The sequence below is a fragment of the Gymnodraco acuticeps genome, unplaced genomic scaffold, assembly GCF_902827175.1.
Source record: "Gymnodraco acuticeps unplaced genomic scaffold, fGymAcu1.1, whole genome shotgun sequence".
NCBI classification, from domain to species: domain Eukaryota; kingdom Metazoa; phylum Chordata; class Actinopteri; order Perciformes; family Bathydraconidae; genus Gymnodraco; species Gymnodraco acuticeps.
In genome coordinates this window covers 1,478,942-1,502,286 of record NW_022989894.1, presented here as the reverse complement: position 1 = coordinate 1,502,286, position 23,345 = coordinate 1,478,942, and the positions used below count along the sequence as shown (strand labels likewise).

At 41.4% G+C, this 23,345-nt stretch overlaps 1 protein-coding gene across 1 annotated transcript in view; it reads right to left on the bottom strand.

The window, feature by feature from the left end:
- brinp1 (bone morphogenetic protein/retinoic acid inducible neural-specific 1) overlaps positions 1-19,426 on the bottom strand; it is a 140,673-nt gene extending 121,247 nt beyond the window's left edge. Inside the window, exon 1 of the mRNA XM_034205115.1 lies at positions 19,054-19,426. The gene's annotated coding sequence lies outside the window, so the exon portion shown is untranslated. The remainder of the gene's footprint in view (positions 1-19,053) is intronic.
- Between the last annotated feature and the right edge of the window lie 3,919 nt (positions 19,427-23,345).

Below are 23,345 nucleotides of genomic sequence, written 5' to 3'. Positions count from 1 at the left end.
ATAGAAAGAAACAAAGGAGCAAGCAACGACTCAGTGGGTTCCATAAATCAGCTAAATCTGCAGAGACGCAGAACAGATGGTGTGAAAAAAAAAAAAAGTGCTTCCATCTCAATTCCTTGCAGATTAAGCATTGCAAAGCTAAACTGCTCCGTATTACGTATGCCTCGTGCCACGGCTGTATACATATCAATATTCGAAGAGTGTTTTTGTTCAGTGCCAGGCTCAATCACCCTCACAGATAGAAAACCCCAATTTAGTGTCATCTATTAACCTACAGTATGCTATTTGCTATTTACTGCTGCAATATACACTACACGTTCTATCATTATATTATATTTGAACGCAGGGTCTATGCAAACATGGTTACCCAATTAATGTGAAATACACATATTTTTAAGCTTATGATTAAAGAAAGGGTTCACAGCTTTTTTTTATAAAGGTTTTGTATATTTTGTTTAGTAAATGTCTCTCTTAAAGGAGAGGCACAGTGAATCGAGTACTGATTTGGGGGAATGCTCTATCATATACTGTACACAAGTGCACTCACATGCAGTGCTGTACATACTGTAAATCCCCATGTGCATACTGTAGGCATCCTGAGCAGACATTTTTAGGCCTGATATGACTAAAAGGATTGTGAATTTTTGCTGAGAAAGGCAATTTCTTTCTTTCTTTCTGGACCATATTTTTCCCCTGCTTCCTAGGAGGTTATCGTTTGCAAATGTGCCCTTGATATGGGTTATAACAGCCAACTTGTACCCATTCCCCATGTTAGGATAGAAAATATAGTGCTCTTGACCCCTTGCCTTTGAAATTCTACTTTCGCTGTATTCCTCCCCTAAACTGTATTCTCTTTTATCCTGTAGCTCTGAGGCTTGTGCCACAAGGCTTGCATTTTCATTCTGCATGTTCCAGCATTTCTTTGGCCTCCTTCCTTTTCAAGATGTAAGTATACTGAGTCATAAGCCATGTGAAATGCATGTTCTTATAGAAAGTATTCCGTGGCTGTAAGCACTACCTAAAACCTCAATGCATGATAGCCAATAACAACATGCCCACAGCTGCTTAATAATTCACAGACCAATTTTTCCAAATGTGTGCTGTGAGCCACTGAAGAACTGTGGTGATTTCAAATGTTTGAATTCCAACAAAGGAGAGCAAAAAACTCTTAACAATTGCAATTGGAATAGAAAACCCCTTTAGTTCTCTGGGGCCTAAAAACCCTTAATATACATCACATTTGAATTACATTAATGTCAAGAATTACAACCTTTCTGACTTTATTTAAAGTATTTAAAAAATACAAGATTGGACAAATTGTATGGAGCAATCTATCAGCTGAGCTGGTTACACAGTTTACTAATTAGTAACATATCTATTTGAAAGGTAATATCAGCCCTTGCTTAGTGGGATTATGCGAATAACAGAAATAGTCTTTAGCCAATACGTAGCAACTGTTCTGCAGGCGGCACCTCTCCCCTTTTATTTTCAAATGTTCCTCCTTGGCTGCAAATGTGAATTTGTTTGGCTTTCTAGTCTGTTGTTTTTGCTGAGAATACTTTTTTGTGATGGATAATGTGCTTGAAGCACTGTGTTAATATACTGTTGATGTATGCAGGTGGCAAGCTGGTGCGGGTTTCCAGGGTGAACTTCTAGACTGCAGCCGGATTTCCCGCTGATTTAAAAAATCAAAGATGTTTTGCATTATCAATCAATATTATTGGTAGTAATTGTATCAGCATTATAAATACACTCTTGGTGCTCATTACATAACGAAGACTCCTTGGCGTTTGAAGAAAGCAAATGTGTAAAGAGTTAACACTGTAATGGTGTGCTTTTTAGAGAAAATGTGATTAACTGAGACGCTCACTAGGAGAACCATCTTTGTCTGGTCTGGAGATAAGCCTTGGTAATCCATATCCTCTTTGTGACAAGACTTTGGCTTTATGGAATGACGTGAGTGAGCTCTTTGCGTCTGGTACAACTCTTGATAGGGGTGGCAAGAGTGATTATGTTAGTGCCTAAAAAGCGACATTAGGAAGCAGTGAGTCTTAGGAGCAGTTGAATGGGTTAATAAATTGCTTCTTGATTAGCGATTAGCTCCCATGTTGCTAATAGAGAATGTGTGAATACAGGCTCACTTGAATGGATAATGAACTAGGAGGAGGTTGCATGTTGAATTTGTAACTGATATGATATTTAAGAGGAGGTGGGAATGAAAGGCATTTAGCCAAAAGGTGTGGCTTCAAGGGAGTAATGAATGAAAGAGTAGCCTGGAGGTGAAATGATTAAAAATTAAGAAGTCTCCCTTATTAAACTTTTGCTAAGCTCAATTACAATGATAAAAGACTTGTCTGAACGTGAAATATTTGAACAAAAGATCATTGGAACAGAGCATCAAAGTACAAGCACATTTTATGGAATCTCTCCGGAGCTCAAAAGTACGTTGACTGAATGTAATCTATAAAGTCACGGTCATTGTCTCTTAAATATGATATCTTTCCAGAACTAAATTTCCTTGAATGTAGCCAGATTGTTGTCCATGTAAAGTCTACCTCCATTGCAAAAAAAAATCTGCTCACCACTGTGACTTGAATATGCCGCGTTGCTTCTTCTCTGCCCTACATTGGTGTCATGATGGCATGCCGAGTCTGCACAAATTCCACTGAGGACGCTGCTCAAGCTAGCTTCACCTGGACTGGCCTCTCCATCATTAAAACTAACAACCCCAGCTCCATCAGCAAGACAGAGGTCTTTGGGGATGGTACACGTGTGTGTGTGTGTGTGTGTGTGTGTGTGTGTGTGTGTGTGTGTGTGTGTGTGTGTGTGTGTGTGTGTGTGTGTGTGTGTGTGTGTGTGTGTGTGTGTGTGTGTGTGTGTGTGTGTGTGTGTGTGTGTGTGTGTGTGTGTGTGTGTGTGTGTGTGTGTGTGTGTGTGTGTGTGCTTTGCGAACATGTGTGTGCTTATGTAAATGTGTACTTGTCCCCTAAGATTCAATCAATGTTTTCTGTTTGCAAAACATGCCGCGTACTGTATACGTATTTTTGTGGTTGGGTGAGCAGCAATACAGGATCAATGAACGAGATCAATTGGTAATGTGTCATATTTTCCACAAGACTAACCACACAGGTCACCAATGGCATGATGAAGTAACAGTATGAAAATGTCAACATGTTTAGAAAAAACTGAATTTCTTGCTACTTAATGACACCAGCAAAATGTTTTTTTTAGTTACCAACTGCCTTAGTTTTGAGGCAGTTCCAACTCTTTCAAGAGCTTTCATATCATCAATTCAGAGTCGCTGGTAACAAGAGCGTTTGAAGCCAACCATGCAGCTTAACATTTCTTTACCACACGGCAAGTGTCTAGCAAGCATCATATTAAACGATGATGTAACTTTAACATCACAGTATGCAGAATACCCACATCATCATTACATCCATAATTCATCTGGTGGGAATTAAATACAGCCGAACATATTCACAGTGAATCAGAGTATACAGGGGCTGATTAAATCATATATGAGATGCTTTATTGCGTATTTATAGTGCACACCGTGCATATTCCCCTATTCAGCACACTGTCAGTGGTTTGATTCAAACACACTGGAACACAAATCATTTTCCCGTCTGGCTCTGGCATGCTTGTCAGATTTTTGCAGGGATTTCATGCTAAAACGGCATTTCAGCATAACAAATAGGCCCACTGTGGACTGGTTTGTGATTCTTTATTCATAGTTCAGACACTTAAGATCTGTCTGTGTCTTCTTTCTTTGTGAGGAGAATAACACATAAGACTGATCATAATAATCCTGCCACTTGGTGATTTGATGTTACTCCAAAATTAGAAGAGGACTGTTAATAGAGTGAGGTGCCAGGTTGGCACAGCGCTGGCGGCACTACACTTGGTTGAGAAAACAAATTATTCATGTTAAGAGACTCAATCAATGTGTATTTTATATGCCTCTGCTGATTGAAGGCAAGTCAGTGTGTCACCCTCTCAAGTGTTTCAGAATGAATCAAATTGGAAATATCTTTGATGTATTATTGCCTGCATATGGATGACTTAGTAGGGGTATCCAGTTTTTACCCAATTATAATCAAATGAATGTAGAAATAATTAGCTGCCACCATTTGGCTTTTTGTGGTCTAGATGTTGCATATCCATGAAAAGACTGCAGTAAAAATCAATGAGATGAGTTTTTTGATTTTCTTTTTACAGATGTGTTGAGTCACTTTTTGCTGGCAGGTATAATCTAAAATTGAAAGAGGTGTTAAGGCACAACATTTGGCCTAGGTTGCATCAGCTGTTTCATGTTATCTGATACACAATTGTCCCAAAGCAGATTATAATCACCCCGAACATTTCGTGATTGCTTTTGACTCAGTGCAAAGCAAGCCCAGGGGGAACACCATAAAGACCTCTCTGTTTTACAACGGAATTTCACATTATTACAGTTGTTTTAGTTCATCTAAAAATGAAATTAGTTAATGTGTCCTTTGGCAAGGCTTTTTTATGCTCACAGAAAAGACTACAGAAGATTCCCTAGATACTCCTCGTACCGCTTAACCCTTACAAAACCTCCTGATTTTGAAGAAACAGCTCCATTCTCCTTTATCCTCTCGCTCATGTATCCCCGTGCTCACCATCTGTCAACCTGCATCCCCTAAAAGAGGATCAGGAGAAAGGCCCCCTCCAATTCTCTCCACCTTTAATAGCAACGTCCTTGTGTTACATGATCACCGGGTGTCAAGAGTAAAGAATGGCCAGGGCAGACATAGATAGGAGACAGAGAAAATAGCACTCCATAATTACTGATAAATCGAGCACAGTGCCTCTCCTCCTTCCACTTCCTCCCTATCCACCTGGCCTTGATGTCAATGTAAGGGGCTGAGCAGGTTAAGCCGAGAAAATTGTTGACCAAGGCAGCCACTTTTCTTTTTGCACTGCTGATATTGCAGTTAAGTTCTAGCAATTCAGGGCCAATTGACTGACTTGGAGCTTGTATTCGCCCTCCAATCGTCTCTTCTCTGAAGTGGAACTCAGTACTAGACTCACTTAAGGCAGCTGCAGCCAGAGCACAATGGCACCAGCTTACACAGCACGAAAATATACCATGCTACACAACAGCCGGTAAGCTTCTATCATAAACATACAGCGTGAGTCTTGCCTGCAGTCTGTGACAGGGTTATAACCTACAGAGGATGATGGATGCACAAGAAAGCTAGCATTCCTCTCCACTGAGCACTACACAGGTGCTGAGGAAGGGGCCGCGGCTGGCACCAGTGATGAAGAATGGCCAGCTGGTTGGGTCTCCTTCCTCCAGCAGGCAATCACCAGGTGGCAACCCACTGCCATTGTTTATTAGTAATCTCAACAGTCTTTATGGTAACCAAAGTAGAGACAAATGGAGTCCAACAGTGCATGAAGGCCTCTGCGGCAGCGAGACTGGTTTATTCCATCCTGTCATATAGGAGAATTTGTATGTTTAGTTCAGTCGGTGGTGAAGAGGCTCCGGGCATTTCCATTACAAGCGGTCTTTGAAATTATGAATAGTATGTACATGTAATCCATGTGCCGGACCGCTTGATCTTGTGTGGCAGGGGTCGGCAACACCTGGCACGTGGCCAATGGTGGCATGCGGCACCGTAACCAGTAGCACACTAGGAATAAGTGGCATACATTTTATTTTCGGATCCTGAACGAGACCGCCGCCAGAGCGCGTCTCCCTGTTACCTGCAGAAGGAAGCCATGCACGCAACGCAGCCCCGCTCTCTTTATCTCCAGGTGACTTTCTGCCACTTTCCTCCGTGGTGCAATGCTGATCGTTTCACGACAGAGGAAAGCACTTCACTAATTGCAGTACCCATAAGGAGCTGTACAAATGCCGCAGTTTTTGCGTGGCTGTGTCTGTAGTTGAAAGCCCAGTGGCGATCTGCTCATCTCTCATCGAAATAATATGCTACAAAGGGGCGGACTGGCCATCTGTGTGTTGAACTGTCCTGTCGGCTCCCAGACCGTAGTCGAGGAAAAAGGGGGGATGACTCTCTGTCGTCTCCCAGGGCAGAAGCAACAAGCTTCAGGTTCAATAATCCACTTTAGCTTAAATGACTGGAGAGAAGCGAGCTCTTCTCGGCACGCTGATAACAATTTGTTTTTTGTAATGGCACTTCATATCAAAAAGGTTGCCGACCCCTGTTGTATGGTATAGATGCTAAATCTGGCCAAAAAAATGGACTGTGTGTATGTGTAGTATTAGCTTCATAATAAAAAACGATTTTCTAAAAACATTGGAGATGTGGCCAGTGGTTGGTAGATCTACTTAATTTCCCTAAATAGTTTTGAGCATAAAATGTTGTAAAGATTAGCAGCCTTCTCAAAGCACATTTCCACTTACACTCTGACTTTCATGGTGAGAAGAAAAAATACAATCTTTAAGCAATGTGATTAATTATTAAGATACAACTTAAAACAAGGGCAAACAAGTTTTTGTAAACTGTTTTTTAAAACTCTAAGCTGTCCTATATATTTGTCCTACTAAGTTTCTCGTTAATTGTATTCAGGGCTGTGTGTATTTTTATTATTTCTGGCCACAGTTGCCTTTCTACTTTTAATAAATATGCATCGCTTGATCTTCTTTTCAGAAACCATGCTGACAGTTGACCTAACCCTCTTTCCAGCAAACTATTAGCGCTTTTGTAGATTGACTTTTTTCATCCATGATTTAAGAAAAGCTCCTAATAAAACACAGCTGGTACCCTCTATGGGTGAAAGTAATATATTTTCTGTTAAATGTCCTAAAATGAAAATGGTGTTTTGACACAGTTTCTCTCCCATGATTGAGAATTATTCTTATTTTAATTGAGGAATTAAAGTAGTTTTTGGATTTTACAGTATGACCATTTGTACAATAGATGGTAGCTTTTCAGTTTTTCATTAGAGTTGGTGTTTTCACAGTTCCTTCTGCTATAGTGTCTTTCAGTGAACATCTGCTGGCTTGTTTCCTTCAGCGGACATTACATCTGGGATTTGGAAGGGTTCAGTTTTAGTTCTTGCTTTTTTTAAATGTGTTTTTATCCCATCCCTTTCAACTCAGACAAACTTCTTACTTTGAACGGATCCAGAAAACTGGGAACATAACAAAAAAGATTTTCGGCCGCATCACTCTAGCTTATTACCTGTAAATGTCAATAATTACAGAATTTGAAAGATTTTTGAAGTAAATACATCTGTTATCAATGTGTGTATGAACATAGTCCACCACAAGTTTTAAAATGTGCATTTAAAACAACAAACCTTGATTGTGAACATCTAACTTGAGAATATTGATGCCATTGTGACATGCTATGAATACAAAGAGAGAGTTTTAGTATAACAATAATTATAAATGTAAGCATAAAGACTATCTAAAGGCCAAGTAATAACATTTGTATGTCTGGATGAGATAGAATATTTGTATTCTGTTGTCTTTTAATTGAATTATTTATCCTGAGGCAAATCCAATTTAATTATAATAATATTAAAAACAATATAACATGGTTCAGGTGTGAATCTGCCTCTACACAAATAAATATTCACGATATTCCAACTATAGCAGTGAAACACATTATTTCAAAAGACAGGTCATTATGAAACTCAGCTAATAACTGTTTTTCTCATTCTTCATTCATTGGGTACATTTCAAAAAATGATTGCATGAATGATAAGTAGATATTAAGCTGACCAAATACACAAACACTAGTTGAAGATGTGATACAAGGTTATAAGAGTTACCATAGCAACAGCCCTGGAGGCAAGGCCAAACGATCACAAATATGCACAGATCTCTTTTCAACGTCCCTCAGGCTAAGTGTGACAGGATGTGGTGCTTTGGCAATGAAACTCACATACTAGATATGCAAATGTTCTAATGGTTCATCCATCGGGACACGTACGATTGGCATTGGTGTACATGAAGGATCTATGTATGAATTCTTATTAATATACATGTCTGCTGCTGTGGCAGATGTTCAGCCGCAGCCACTCAAAAAGCCCACAGTGAATAGAGGGACATACAATACACACACACATACACACACACATACACACACACAAGGTCAGATATATAGAGAAAATCTATAGGTCGGTACTTTTGTGAAAGTGCTGTGTAAGGCCATTCATGTTCTACTTCTGGAGTCAGTGGCACAATGGCTTTTACAGCACTCAGATGTTTCAGACAAAGAATGCAGCATTAATCTTCTTTGACTCTTAAAAATTATGTCAATTTTGCTAAAGAAGTTACTTTTAAGGGGACACACATTGCTGCTTGACATGTGTTTTTCTTAAAAGCCCAGACACACCTAATCAAATTCAAACAAAGTGGCAACCGAAAGAAAAAACTGAGAAACTAAAACGGCATATATAAAAACCTGTGTCATCCATCCATCCATCTTCTCCCGCTTATCCGTGGTTGAGTCGCAGGGTTAGCAGTTCCAGCAGAGAGCCCCAAACTTTCCTTTCCCTGGCCACATCAACCAGCTCTGACTGGGGGATCCCAAGGCGCTCCCAGGCCAGCGAAGAGATATAATCCCTCCACCTGGTCCTAGGTCTACCCCTTGGTCTCTTCCCAGCTGGACGTGCCTGGAACACCTCCCTAGGGAGGGGCCCAGGTGGCATCCTAACTAGGTGCCCGAACCACCTCAACTGGCTCCTTTCGACGCGAATGAGGAGCGGTTCAACTCCGAGTCCCTCCCGGATCACTGAACTTCTCACCTTATCCCTAAGGGAGACACCAGCCACCCTGCGGAGAAAACTCATCTCGGCCGCCTGTATCCGCGATCTCGTTCTTTCGGTCATGACCCATCCTTCATGACCATAGGTGAGGGTAGGAACGAAAATGGCCCAGTAGACAGAGAGCTTTGCCTTCTGGCTCAGCTCCCTTTTCGTCACAACGGTGCGGTAAAGCGACTGCAGTACCGCTCCCGCTGCTCCGATTCTCCGGCCCATCTCATGCTCCATTGTTCCCTCACTCGAGAACAAGACTCCGAGATACTTGAACTCCTTCACTTGGGGTAAGGACTCATTCCCTACTTGGAGTGGACAGTCCATTGGTTTCCTGCTGAGAACCATGGCCTCAGATTTGGAGGTGCTGATCCTCATCCCAGCCGCTTCACACTAGGTTGCGAACCGATCCAGTGAGTGCTGAAGGTCGCAGACCGATGAAGCCATTAGAACCACATCATCTGCAAAAAGCAGTGGTGCAATCCTTAGTCCACCGAACTGCAGACCCCCTCCCCCATGACTACGCCTCGAAATCCGATCCATGTATATTACAAACAGGATTGGTGACAAAGCGCAGCCCTGGCGGAGGCCAACCCTCACCGGAAATGGGTCCGACTTACTGCTGAGGACCCGGACACAGCTCTCGCTTTGGGAGTACAGAGATTGGATGGCCCTGAGTAGAGACCCCCTCACCCAGGGCCGCCCCTGGCCAACTTGGGGCCCCAAGCAACATTGTGAGATGAGCCCCCCCCCACACAACCGACAGGAGTGAAAACATTTTTTTTTGGAAACAAAGTAGGCTACTTTGCAAATATAATTCCTGTTTATTATTATTATCAACACAGTTACTTTTTTATACAGTGAGGTAAATGGTAAATGTGCATGTATGTCGTTCAGTATGCGTTTACAGGTGAATACGTCTGCATTTCCTGCCAAATACTAGCCTCACAAAGATTAAAATATAATTAATGCAAATAAACTACTTCTACTAATAATAATAATCATAATCAATTCAATAATATAAATACTATATTATTTTATTATAATGTAGTTGTAATATAGTCCAGACAAAACATGCTTATGACATGCTCAAAAACTGATATTTCTTAAATCTGTATTCTAGTTCCCTCTGTCAGCAATGCATCTACAACTACACACACATTTCTATCAGTGTTTCTCTGTGTTGTGGTTGACATGATGATGACTGTTAGGAGTTAAGGGGAGAGGCTGAGCGTCACCATGATGATGACTGTTAGGAGTTAAGGGGAGAGGCTAAGCATCACCACGATGATGACTGTTAGGAGTTAAGGGGAGAGGCTGAGCGTCACCATGATGATGACTGTTAGGAGTTAAGGGGAGAGGCTGAGCGTCACCATGATGATGACTGCTAGGAGTTAAGGGGAGAGGCTGAGCGTCACCATGATGATGACTGCTAGGAGTTAAGGGAAGAGGCTGAACGTCACCATGATGATGACTGTTAGGAGTTAAGGGGAGAGGCTGAGCGTCACCATGATGATGACTGTTAGGAGTTAAGGGGAGAGGCTGAGCGTCACCATGATGATGACTGTTAGGAGTTAAGGGGAGAGGCTGAGCGTCACCATGATGATGACTGTTAGGAGTTAAGGGGAGAGGCTGAGCGTCACCATGATGATGACTGTTAGGAGTTAAGGGGAGAGGCTGAGCGTCACCATGATGATGACTGTTAGGAGTTAAGGGGAGAGGCTGAGCGTCACCATGATGATGACTGTTAGGAGTTAAGGGGAGAGGCTGAGCGTCACCATGATGATGACTGTTAGGAGTTAAGGGGAGAGGCTGAGCGTCAACATGAAATGTGCAAATTGACATAAAAATGAATAAAAGGGGAAAAAATGCTCCATGTTTTTTAAGGTGTAAACTTTAACTGTTATGTAAGCCAACTAGACAGACAGTGTATCAGTCTTCCTCCTGTACATTAGCAGATCAAAGGCATCACATACTTGAATGAATGTTAAATAAAGAATGCTGGAAATAACTGCATCTCCATTAGCCTGTATGCTCTGCAGAGACTGCCTTCTTCATGTCGTGAATTGCAGTTTGTTTTAAGATGGCAATTGGCAATTTGACTTATACAACATTCGCAAGTTGTACATTTGACTCATACAACAATAACCCACCTTCGAGTGATGCTCTAGTTTCTTCATGTTTTTTTTCTTTCCCTCTTGCTTGCGCCGGACTGAAACTGTCTTTTCGCCGACATCTCTTCACCTGCACTAGTGGCCGTATCAAAGCCGTGATTGGTCAGATGTTGATTCATTGCAACGGTGTCGGGTTACAGACGTGCTCCCCTTGTCACCTCTCACTCTCACTCTCTCTCGCTGTGCGCGGATAACTGAGCGGAGAACTGAGCGGAGAACTGTGCACAGCAGCTGAGGCCCTCTGGGCGGGGCCCCCTGCGCAAGGCGGGGCCCCATGCAGCCTGCGTGATTGGCCTGTAGGGAGGGGCGGCCCTGCCCTCACCCCATACTCCCGCAGCACCTCCCACAGTATCTCCCTGGGAACTCGGTCATACGCCTTCTCCAAGTCTACAAAACCATGTAGACCGGATAAGCGTACTCCCAGGCCCCTCCAGGATCCTTGCGAGAGTAAAAAGCTGATTCGTCGTTCCACGACCAGGACGGAATCCGCATTGTTCCTGCTCAATCTGAGGTTCAACAATCGGCCTGACCCTCCTTTCGAGTACCTTATGCCCCTTTCACACCAGCGCTTTTTCAGCTCCGGCTCGGAGCTGGAGCCTGAAAAGCGGCGGTTTTTCCTGTTCACACCGCAGCGGCGCCGGCTCTTAGCTCCGGAATCGGGTTCACTTCCAGCTCCAAAAAATTGTCGGTCTAGAGGCAAGAGCTTCGGAGCTACATGTAAGAGGTGGCGTCGCTTACGTCTCTCTTACGTCGAGGCGTGCAGGAAACTAAACCCTCCTCCCCCGAACATGGGTCGACTGTCATGCCTGCCTACAAGCAGTAGTGCTTATAAACACACTTTATAAAGTCAGGCAACACTAACCAGGCTTCGTGTGATTCTGTTTATTTGTACCTTACTTTGACCATCCGTTCATTGTTATTGATCATTGTGGAGAGAAGCAGACGTTTTGTTTTTTATTATAGCAGCTATCGGATGGAATCAATACATGTGCTGCACAGGTTGTCGTGTCCGACTATCACAAGTAGAATCATAATAAAAATACGCCGGTAAAATGTGCCTGTAGAAAACGGTTTATGCCACAATAGGATAGCAATAGCAAGTAGTCAGTTTAGCTTCGGTTGCTATGCTAACATCACCCATTTTATACCAGAGAAACTTTCATAACAGCGTTGTGATACCAAACAGCGTCAATTCAGACTGACACACATTCACTTAGGCTAAGGGGAACTGGGGATATGTATCAGCTGCTTGTGTGAGTCGGACAGTGAATACTTTAGAGCAGCCGCAGCAGTGTGAGCTAACCGGGAGCTAACGGAGGAGAATAAACTCCCGTGGAAGAGCAGCCAACACTGCAGCGGTCGGTAAATGCTGCAGAAACACATTAATAAACAATGAACCACGGCACTCTGGAGCAAAGTATAAGGTTGGAGAAGTCGTTATTCAATTTAATCTGGCTTCGTGTGATTAAAAGCAACACGATCATCGACCCGACGCAGTTCCCCGTTGTTGTTGTTGTTGTTGTTGTTGTTGTTGTTGTTGTTGTTGTTGTTGTTGCTGTGAGCGCCGTAATGCCGTTGGGGAGAATATCAGCGATGTAAACGATGACGTCATGACGCAGCAGCGGCAGCACCAGTTGGGTGCTGGGCGGTGTGAACAGAGCGGGAGCAGAAAAGGGAAACCGGAGCTGAACCAGAAAAGCTCTAGCTCGGAGCTAGAAAGGGAAAAGCGCTGGTGTGAAAGCCGCATTAGAGTAAACTTTCTCGGGGAGGCTGAGTAGTGTGATGCCTCTGTAATTGGCACACACCCTCTGATCCCCCTTTTTAAAAAGGGGAACCATGCATTAATGTCATGATACATACATTAATTAATTATGAAAAGGCCTGGTTTGCCGGGTGCCTTAACAAACCTCTAGTTTGTGAAAAGTCATAATTTGTGGCTGAAACTTGTAATCAAAATGTGAATTAAATAAGTGATTACAGGTTAGGTCACAAATTGCCTCTAATCATCACAACCAAGTCAGCATACTAATGCAGATCCATGAACATTTTATCTGCAAACAGATTATATAAGAAATATACAATTAGCTTTGTAAATTAAGCTAAGCCAGTGAAGCAGTTCAACTGGTAAAAAAAGCATATCATTCCAACCCAATTTGAATATTCATATTGAATCAGTAATTTGCTGCATTTCAGGCTGAGCTGCAATATAGGCCACTGATGCTGGGAGCCACTGGCATGAGAAGTGCATCGCCTCGACAGCATCCCATCATCATGGGTCAGTCTGTGAATCAACCCTCGCTCCCAAATGACTGCTCAGCTGCTCAATTCTTCCAGATTGGGACTTACTGTCTGTACTGAAAATAGCAGCTTCTTATCTCAATCCAGGCTCCATATTTGGATCCCAAATCTTCTTATCTTAAGGAATATTTGGAGGTTAGTAAAATGTTCCAGCAGGGAGTGTTTCAAATTTGATAGTCAGCACCAAAAAGATTTGTTCAAGATTAAAAACTTCTCTGTGCAAGGCCTATTTAAAATGTGTTGGAAAGATTATCGTTCCATGATTGCACGTGATTACACTGGCAGACGCTTAGCTGACTCAAGTTATACTTTGGATTTGTGTATCTACTTTAACAGTAAGTGTAACAGTGCAGGGTTAAGACAAATGTCGTATTCCATTACTTAAAAAAAATGTTATATCTGATTTAATCATTTTTTGCTAAATAACAGATGTATTATTGATAACTGTGATTGTTTTAAATGAAAACAAATAAATACAATAAAATGTGTGTTGGATTGGTTGTGACTGGGGCAAGTCTGTGGTGCACTTGTACATGACAGTCAAAATGACCACTTTTTAAAACTTTATTGCAAATCAATTAATCCTATCACCCCCTTTAAGTGCTTGAAAGGATGTTCCCTGCTTCAACACACTGACAGTGTACAAAGTGCTTTTTAAGAGGGGCTAATTTTCAGAAGATGAGAAATCCCTTTTTTACCATAGTGATCTAAACCAATTATGAACGATACAGACTCACAGAGTAAAGCTAAAGTGCTGGCTATTTTTCTATTGCTTGCTTGTCGATTGTTTTCCCCATTAAGCTTCAAAGGATGCACTCAGTAGGTGAATGGCTATCTTTACAAGCATACAATAATGAACCCAATGCTGACCATCGGAAGTAAGCCAGACGTCTGATTGAAGTGAAAACTTTATACATTGTAATTAACTTGTGCTTTTCAGTTTGTTTGGGCTAAATCATTCAACCAATTCAATCACTTGTCAAATGACCCATCTAATATCATTCTCTTCACTTTATGACTACTTTTAGAAGAGGAGAGAGAGATAACATATGCCACTAATGCACTTCTGTGCACAGTGTTTATGAAAATAAATAAGAGTTACCATGCTGAAAATCACCGGTGTATCTGAGCTATAGTTTTCAGTGTGCACCCTGGAAATCACTGTCGGCGCGGTGGCACCCTCCTAGAAGCTGTAACCACCACAATCACACTGAGTTATGACCAACCAGCTGGATGTGTGCCACAGAAGTGTAAAGAACTTTGAGAACTGACTTTGTTGAAGCATGCGGCTAGAAGGAAATCATTCACACAGGGCTCCCAAAGCAGACAGGCTATGTATTATTGTGTTGAAAAGATGAGTTCCAATGTTGAGCAAAATGGCAGAAACCATAAAAATGAAGTAACTACACCATAGTTTTCTTCTAGTAGCATGGTGTACTGGGCACATGACCAATGATGATTACATGCAACTCAATTACAATGTGTGAACTGTCTGTGTGATAGACGACTCTACAAGATAACTGGGTTACCATGTTAACATTTATCAAAATCATTATATCAACCTTAAACCTATGATTAAGATTGTCATGGCCACTTGGCAGCAACGCCCAACTGTAAATATAACACTGTCATATTAAGACACTTACAAAGTTGATATGGCAAAAAATGTTAGTCGGCTTATTTGCGCGTTGAGCAGACAAATCCGGCACCATTTAGTCGCAATCGTTGTCTGACGTTAAGTGCTAGGCAGGTAGCTTACAGTGTATAGTGGGCTTATCTCTTTTTTTTCTAAAAACAGCTTGCTGCATCTGTGGTGATGCATTTGGGAGCAAGTTGTACAATACCTTCCTCATGCTTTAGTTGCCGTAAAATGGATATTGTAGATTATAATAGTAAGAAATGTTGTGTGTGAACAGTAGCCTAAAAATATATGTTGGGTGTATAGGTTTTGTAGATATATATAGATATATGTAACATGGATAACATATCAACCAGACAAGCTGATGTAGAACATGATCCCCGCAGTATTACATTTTCCCCACAGGTGTATTCATGCTTTGGCGACCCATACAATTACCAAACAGATGCAGGTGAAAAAGAGAATGTCTGCAACCGATTTGCCAATTGTAAAGTCACAGCTGCATTTCATTTATATATGAATCTGGGCTTGAAGATATATTTTACGACTGAGAAGACAGTATTTCGATTAGGATATCTCAGACACAACTTCTAGACTGGAACAGATCAAATGACATTGCTGGAGGGAATATGGGAGGCAACAGTGAAGCAAATGAAGTTAAAAGGTTCTCTGTGTAATCGCCGGCCAGTGCAGACCTCTATTGTTCATTGAAGTGAAAGACCACAGCAAATCAAAACATATCTCTTCCTCTCTCTCTCTTACTCACGGCAACACCAGGCAGAAAGTCCAAACGGATGTACAACAACAGCCATCACCAAACAAGGAAAGAACATGCTGTGTCGTGCCAGATTAATGACTGATATTATAACTGTGTTGTCATAGATATCATATTTTAAGGAGTAATAACTGAGCCGCCTGGAACTGCCTAATAAAACAGGGACAAGGTTTCCAGAGTCTCAAATTAGCATCACTTTTGTGTCTCTTGCATGGCAACCACCAAATGTTAGGTCAAGATGAATCATTTGCAGAGGACTTTGATTCTTAACCAAATATGCAAGGTCTGATCGTGCACATTTGAAAGCCGAAATAAGTGGTTTTCTCCTTCATTTGAATGCTAAACCCCAACAAATCTTGCAAAAATATGAACTCCACTGCAAAACTCCTGAACTGCAGCTCCTCTAAATGAACTTAATAATTAATGATTTTTACTTAACATCGTATTCTGATTCATCAGCAGTCAAGGGGCAAGCCAAACAATAGGCTTTGCTTTCAGAAAATAGTGCATTTATATATTTCTCTTGATAAATAATTAATTTCTGGTTAGTTAATTTTTGATGGGCAATGTATTTCTTGATTGCATTATAAAATGGTGCTTATGCTCATTCACAAACACTCAGACGGTGGTACCCTACTGTTAGGGAGAACAAGAGGGAGACACTGGAGACTGGACAGAAACCGCTGCATTCAGATGACAAACTGTGAGTGTTGAATGTCTAAATAGTTTGTAACAATACAATTGTCACTATTGTGATGCTTTTCTGAGCCTGCTTTCAGCTCCCCCGGGGCTTCACACAGAGCCCCAAATGTGTGTCTGTAGTCACTGACAACGATGGAAAAGAGCAGTGGATTCAACAATCAATGTTAAAACTATGATTGAGTTCTCACAGTCTCAATTCAATATGTCCATGTTCTGTGCATGGGGGTTCAAAGAAAGGATTTTTTTTAGGCCGTTCTAGGAAGAAGAAAAAAAACAAATGTTACTTCTGGAATTGTTAATCAAGGCTTAACATGGTTTGAATGTCATGGTGTGCAAAAATGTAATTAACCACTTGTGATCGCCAACCCTTTAATTGTGAGCCTACGGGGTGAGAATTCATTTTGAACATCATACTATATGAGCATGGTTCGCCTCCATGTGGTCTTACGAGACTGATAGCAGCAGCACTATAGGTCAAACAGCCCCTACTGTATGTCAAATGATTCAGCTGCCTCTCAAAGACGTTGTGTAAGCTCACCAGCTTTTCTGAGAGATTTTGTCACATGTCATTATGTGACCCTGTTGTTTGTTTCTGATGAAAACAGATTTTTTTCAAAGCTCATGGGAGGTAGCCTTCTGGCCTGTACAGCTGCAACCAGCCCCCACGTATAAACAATAGCGTGCTAATACTAGAATACAAAGACAGTGACATCGAGGGAGAGAGGGGGAGATGGCGGGTTCTGCCGAACTATACTAATCTCTATCCACCACAATGACAGATTGAAAGTAAGATACACACGATAGGTTACTAGAGCAGCTCTGTGTGTAAAGGTTGGAAGCAGGAACTGTATTTTCCGTGTCTTATTATATCTGTTTTTGTTCATTTTCTTGCCTGTTAAGAATCAAAGTCACATGCTTTATAGACAATCCATGCGTTGCAGTGCCAAGGTCTGTAAAAGGACCTCTGTGGCTGAATGTTCTCTCTTCAGTCCTGGAAAGCATCATCAACATTGGGTCATCTCAAGCCATGACACAAATAGAGCTTTAAGCTACTGCTGGCATTTTCATGTTGGCAATGTGATGTGAAATGCCTTCCCTCTGAAAAAATGATTACATGTTGCCAGCGTTTTGCCAATGAAAAGGCCACCAGATTGAATGAGGCATACTGAGTAAGGCTGCTTTTCTTCAGCAGGTTCCGCTGCTGTCAGTGCAATTTTCTGCACATTTGGAGACGAAGGCAAAACAATACTGCAGGATGTATTGACTTATGTTCAGTATAATGTCAATTTCAAACATTAAAGCTTAACTTAAAGTTCACATTCAGAATGCAGGATTTTTCACAGTTGGGAGCCACACAGATAAATGTTCAGCCCGCTCTCAACATATTTCACTTCAGTGGTATTGAAATATGTTTCTTGCATTATGGCCATTATTTTCTTTGTTTTGTCTTTTATTATACATGGCATTGTTTTTCTGAGTATATTTGTTGTTTTTACATGTATGTAGCTCATTAGGCTTGCTTTCCAACAAAAACTAAAAACTGCAGTGACAGTTATGGAAGTGCAGATGAATGCTTCCGGACCAATTTCCAAGAGAAGCCACGTCTCTAATGTCATAGACTTGGTATCAGTATGATACACAGTTATCTTGCCTTTAGCCACATAATGACACCTGGAGTAAAAGAGCATGAGCTCCCCTCGCAGTTAGTCAGTGGAACAGCAATCAAAGCAACTTGAGGGAACAGGGAACGGCAACTTTGCCTCACTGGTGACATACCCGCGCACACACAATAAAGCCAGCATACGTGCTTTCTTGCACGCGCCTTTAGAGCCACGTACAACTCAGACCAGCACGTACACAGGAACACAGTTCCAGCTGACTATTTGCTTTCACAGAATCCAATACGGGCAGTAATTCAGTCGTAACACGGAGGAAAACATAATAATACCAGGAAGCATGACCGCAACTCATCCCGTGTCCAATATCCAAGCTGGGATGGCACTCACTTTTAGTTAATGGATCATGCAGTTCCGGGACGAATTGATCAACATGGATGTAAAAAGCCACGACTGGACTGCAAACGTTTTTAGCTTGAACACAAATATTGATGCCGACTCCACAGAGATCTGCAGGCCTGCTAATGCACCTTCACTCTGAATGAATGTTGCCCCTCTAATGCCATTCAATAAAGCCGCGGCAGGTCCGCGTAATATGCCAATTCTGAGATCATTGTTTCTCCCGGTGTTTTATGCTCCATGTTATCTGCACTTCTGCAGCATCACCGCGGGAAGATGCTGTCTCACAACGTGCAAAGAGATCGCAATCAGTGCACCCTAATCGAGAGAAAAACTCATTTGCATAATGTTTGGAGATGATGGGTTTAATAAGGTTATAAGAGTCATGATATCATTGTAATAGCCTAAGAACGCTCCGTCTACATTCGGTCCGGGCGGAGCTTGGAAGGACTTGCACGCCGATTATTTAAAAGGTCGCTTCACAGTGCAAAGAACAAAATCGCCTCAATCCTGAAAAAGGATACCACCGGCCACCTCAGTAACATGCTGACCACGCAACATCGCCATAATTGTGCCACAATATAGCCCTGCCTACCCCATCACTACCTCGTGGTCAGTGATGGACAGAAGAAGAAGAACATATATAACATTCTCTCATTCAATGTTAGAGGTCCAAGCCGGGATACTTACCTAAAACTGACTCTCCCCTCTTAGCTGTATTTGCGGTCCAAGATGTGTTATTGCTCGAGCCAACAACTTCTGCTGGAGCATATGTATCCAGTGCTCATGCTGGTGGCTCAATCGGTGATGTTGGATTGCGGATGATTTGGCAATCCTTTTCATGCTCAAGGGAAAAAAATCCTTCGTTTCGGCGTGGTCTTGGGCATTGGTGCGCAGAGAAATAAAGTAATGAAGTCCGTCAGGAGGGGAAGGAGAAAAGGGGAGCTCTGGTTGTGAGATTTATGCCGACGTGTTTTAAACTGTTCTGTTCTCTCTTTTTTTTCTCACCGAGCCGTTTGCGGTTGGAGAGGTGTGGGATGGATATCTAGGAAGGGAGGCTGGGATGCACAGACTGAGAGCGAGAAAGGGGAGGTACAAAGAATACAGTCTCGTATTGTAGAGGACGGTCATGGCAGACAGTAAGGGGTGGGTCTGGACTGGATGAGGAGGAAGGCGAGGGAACTGAGGGTGTTTGAGGATAAGAGGTAGTGTCGTGACTTTTTTCTACAGATGGGTAACATTTACATCAAGGCTGTAGGTTATACAGTAGCTTGACTGCGATCAATTAAGGCGACGGAACTTTGGGAAACTAAGCAAAGGTGAAGAGAGGCTTTGTGATTTCGGTAAATTAGGTTTTCATAAAAATAAAAATAAAGTGAGAAGGCGGTGAGTGGCACAGAAGGTGTCACACTATGCCACGTGTAGCACTTTGCATAAAGTACAACGTGACTGTATGGATGTGTTAATTTAAACTTGGAATGACTCCCAGCTAATCTCTTTTTTAAAAAAAATACAGCACAGGCTCTGTGGAGTTTGTTCAACTATAGCTAACAAAGTGAAGAGAACACTGTCCATGGTGATACAACATAACTACAAAGCACGCTTCATATAGATGCTTTCCATGGGGCTGAAATGAGCTACATAGAAACAAAGTAATAAACAAAAAACGAATATGAATTAAGGGATTTCAACGACTTGATTAGTATATACTCTACCAGTACATGCGCCGTTCAGTTAAGACTGTTTTCAATATTTCTAGTCAATATCCTTAAATATCGATGTTTTGGGTCGAACATAAAGCGATTCTGCGTTTCTTGAACTGACCAAATGTGGGCTTCAAAGGGCTAAAGAAGCATTTAGACAAAACAAATATATATTTAAATACGTACTGGTGGTTGCTGTCCATGGTGCTGAAAGACAACTAAAGGGTAACATGATGAGTGTTGCTGTCCATGGTGTTGATGGAGACATAGTTTACACAAACATATTTAAAAATTAAATACAAATTCAATATGGAACTACTTTTACAAGAATTGATGATCATACTACTAAAAGTTCAAATGATAATAGTAACAATTACACTGACATGGGTGTATGAAACAGCACACAGTTTTAATGAAGTTATATCTCCATAGCTCAAACCCCAAGCATGTAGAAAATATAATATTCCAATAGGTCTGGACTCCCCTGCATCCATTGCGCTCACAGACAGTTTTGCAACTCCACCAGCTCTCGAATGGTCCACTTGCAGTCGAGTGTTTGAAGCATCCACCACTAGGCAAAAAACCTGGCGGGACGAGCACAGCATAGAACTCAATGAGGCTAAATGGATATGGAGCCATTACAGAGTCATTAGCCTGAAAGTGGCGGTGACACGTGACACATTGCCTTTGCAATATATACATAAAATACCCCAGGGATCATTGACATTGTTCAATTCTATAAATCTATTGGTCCTAGCTTTTAATAAATGAGTCCCCTTCAACTTTGTTCACTTTTAGGACTATTCAAGCCTTACTTGGTTAATTACATTTCTCATAAAAAGTCAGAAATGTATCTTAAGACTATGATTTTTAAGCTCTTTTTGAGGACAAACTGGATTTCCAGGGAAACTACAGTGTGTATTTGCATTTGCATGTCGGGCAAGGCTTTATCAAAGACACCAAAGCAAGCAAAGGTTTTTATGTGGACTTGTAGGTATGCATGTGTTACTCAGCTAGTGCGGAAGAACTTAGGAAAAACAAAACAATGCCTATAATATGCCATAGTGAATAATCTATAGCACTGTTGCTCCGGGTACACCTGTCTGATGAAATATGCAGAGCTGTGTGCGGTCGGTTGACGACAAGCAGAGCGTTGGAATGATGCATATTTTAAATGTCCTTATCTCCAGAGAGGAAGTGATGCTGAAGTGCAGTTGGCACACTAAAAGCAAAGGGGAGGATTATAAGAGGAAGCAAACAGAATTCAAGAAAGTAAGGTCTATTTATTATTTAAATAATGTGAAAAGTGTGATGTGACGTCCTTTTGAAAGGGTAACTATAGATTAAGAGCTTCCTTTTTTGTTTGTTTGTACTTGTTATTGCTGAAGACAGATATCTGGTTAGGAAACAGACTTCTTGGGCATCTAACGGGTATTTGAGTTCAAACTACGCTCTCTTTTCTTCTCATTTTACATTACCTTTCAGGCAACTCATTTAGGGAAAGTAAGCCCATGAAGAGCCAGCTGGACTGCTGTTTCATGGACATCTAATAATAATAATACATTTTATTTCTATAGCGCTTTTCTTGAACCCAAAGACGCTTTACATTTGGGAGGGAGGGTAGACAAACAAAACAAAAACAAAGCCAAAAAGAAACAAAGAAACAAAACAGAACATCATCCAACATCTGAAGGTTTTATTGATGAATTTTGATACAGACTCAAATCCAACTCTTGAAGTCTAACTGAAAGCAAACTGTTATTCTCTGCAACAGCACGCATTTGTGCTCTCCAAGTGACATTAGCCCAGATAACTAAAAGCTAGTAAGCCAACATTACAATGTGTGCTTCTTATTTTTCATTTCTACTAAATAACAATGATTTTGATTTTAAAAACAGATACTACTAAGATTTCAGTTAGAAAACAGGATGTTAGTGGAATCCATTAAAGGTGCGAATACACAGATTCTTGACTTTGGTTTGTGTGTGCTAAGACCCTCGGAAAGAACCAAAACAAAAGGCTATCCACATACATTTAAAATAACTAATGTATCAAAGCCATGATTGGAAGACACACGGTTAATCCAAAGAGGTTGAATGCTTTGGAAATAAACGAGCCAAAACTACTCATGTGTAATATGATGTTATATATTTCAGAAGAAATACCAAGGGTTTCTCATCTGGCCTTCAAAATGGAATGTATTTGGAGTTATTCCTACTTATATAATACCTCTCTATATACCTGCTTTTAGACATATGTACCAGCATGTAGGAATGTATTATTAAGGTAGGAATGTTCCTGAAAGTAACACCTTATTAGTCACATAGCCTACAGTGCAAGCATACTAAAAACATAATGTACCATAATGACTTTCTGTAAGGATAATTAGGGAGCAATATGTCAACATGCATGACATTCATCATCTTATTATTTGTGAGCATGTGTTCCTTAATGTCAAATATTACCAAAGTTTGCAGCTCACAGCCTTCTGGGAATACCACTGTCAAAAAACATAGCTTTAATACTGTGCTGATTTGACGCTATTATCCACATAACGACGACAATTGTGCCATATTCAGCCCAGACACTATATCTTTACAGGAGCTAAATGTATCTGGACTGTAATGATCTCTCATCTCCCTCCTCGTTGGAAGCCATGTGCTGAATCTCACTGCTGCCCAGAAGACTGTTAGCGCTTGCTAGATTGACAACCTACTAATGGCTGGTCTCTGACGCTGAGGCCACAGAGATGTTTCTACCGGGTGTTAGTGCACGCTGTTGTGGAAGCCTGTCACACTGTACCTAGACCTCTCCCTGCCAGGACTATGAAGGAGAGGACAGATGTCCAAATAGCCAGCAGGTCCATCAGTCATGAGGATTTGTGTTTCTCTTGCACGGCAAGGTACGAGGGGTCAAGTGGAAGAACAAACAGATGAATGAGGATGACACCGTTCTGCTGCTCTAATGAAAAAACAAACTCATTTTCAGGAGGTTTCTGGGTAATAAGACAGCAAGCCAGCCAAATGCGAACGGGAAACATAGAAGGTTTGAAAAGTGTTACTTTAGTATTTAAACCACCACCATTTCAGGCTAAATGACAAATGTTGAGTTTGAGAAAAGCAACAATCTAATTTGAAAACAATTAAGCAGTGGTGTTATAGTTGCAGTGTATTTGTAGAACACTGCCTTCAATTATGGAGACGAAACTCATCCAATATTGGGATCTAGAATGTTAAATGTGTTTTATTCTGATCTGAAAGCGTCATGAGTTAGACAACA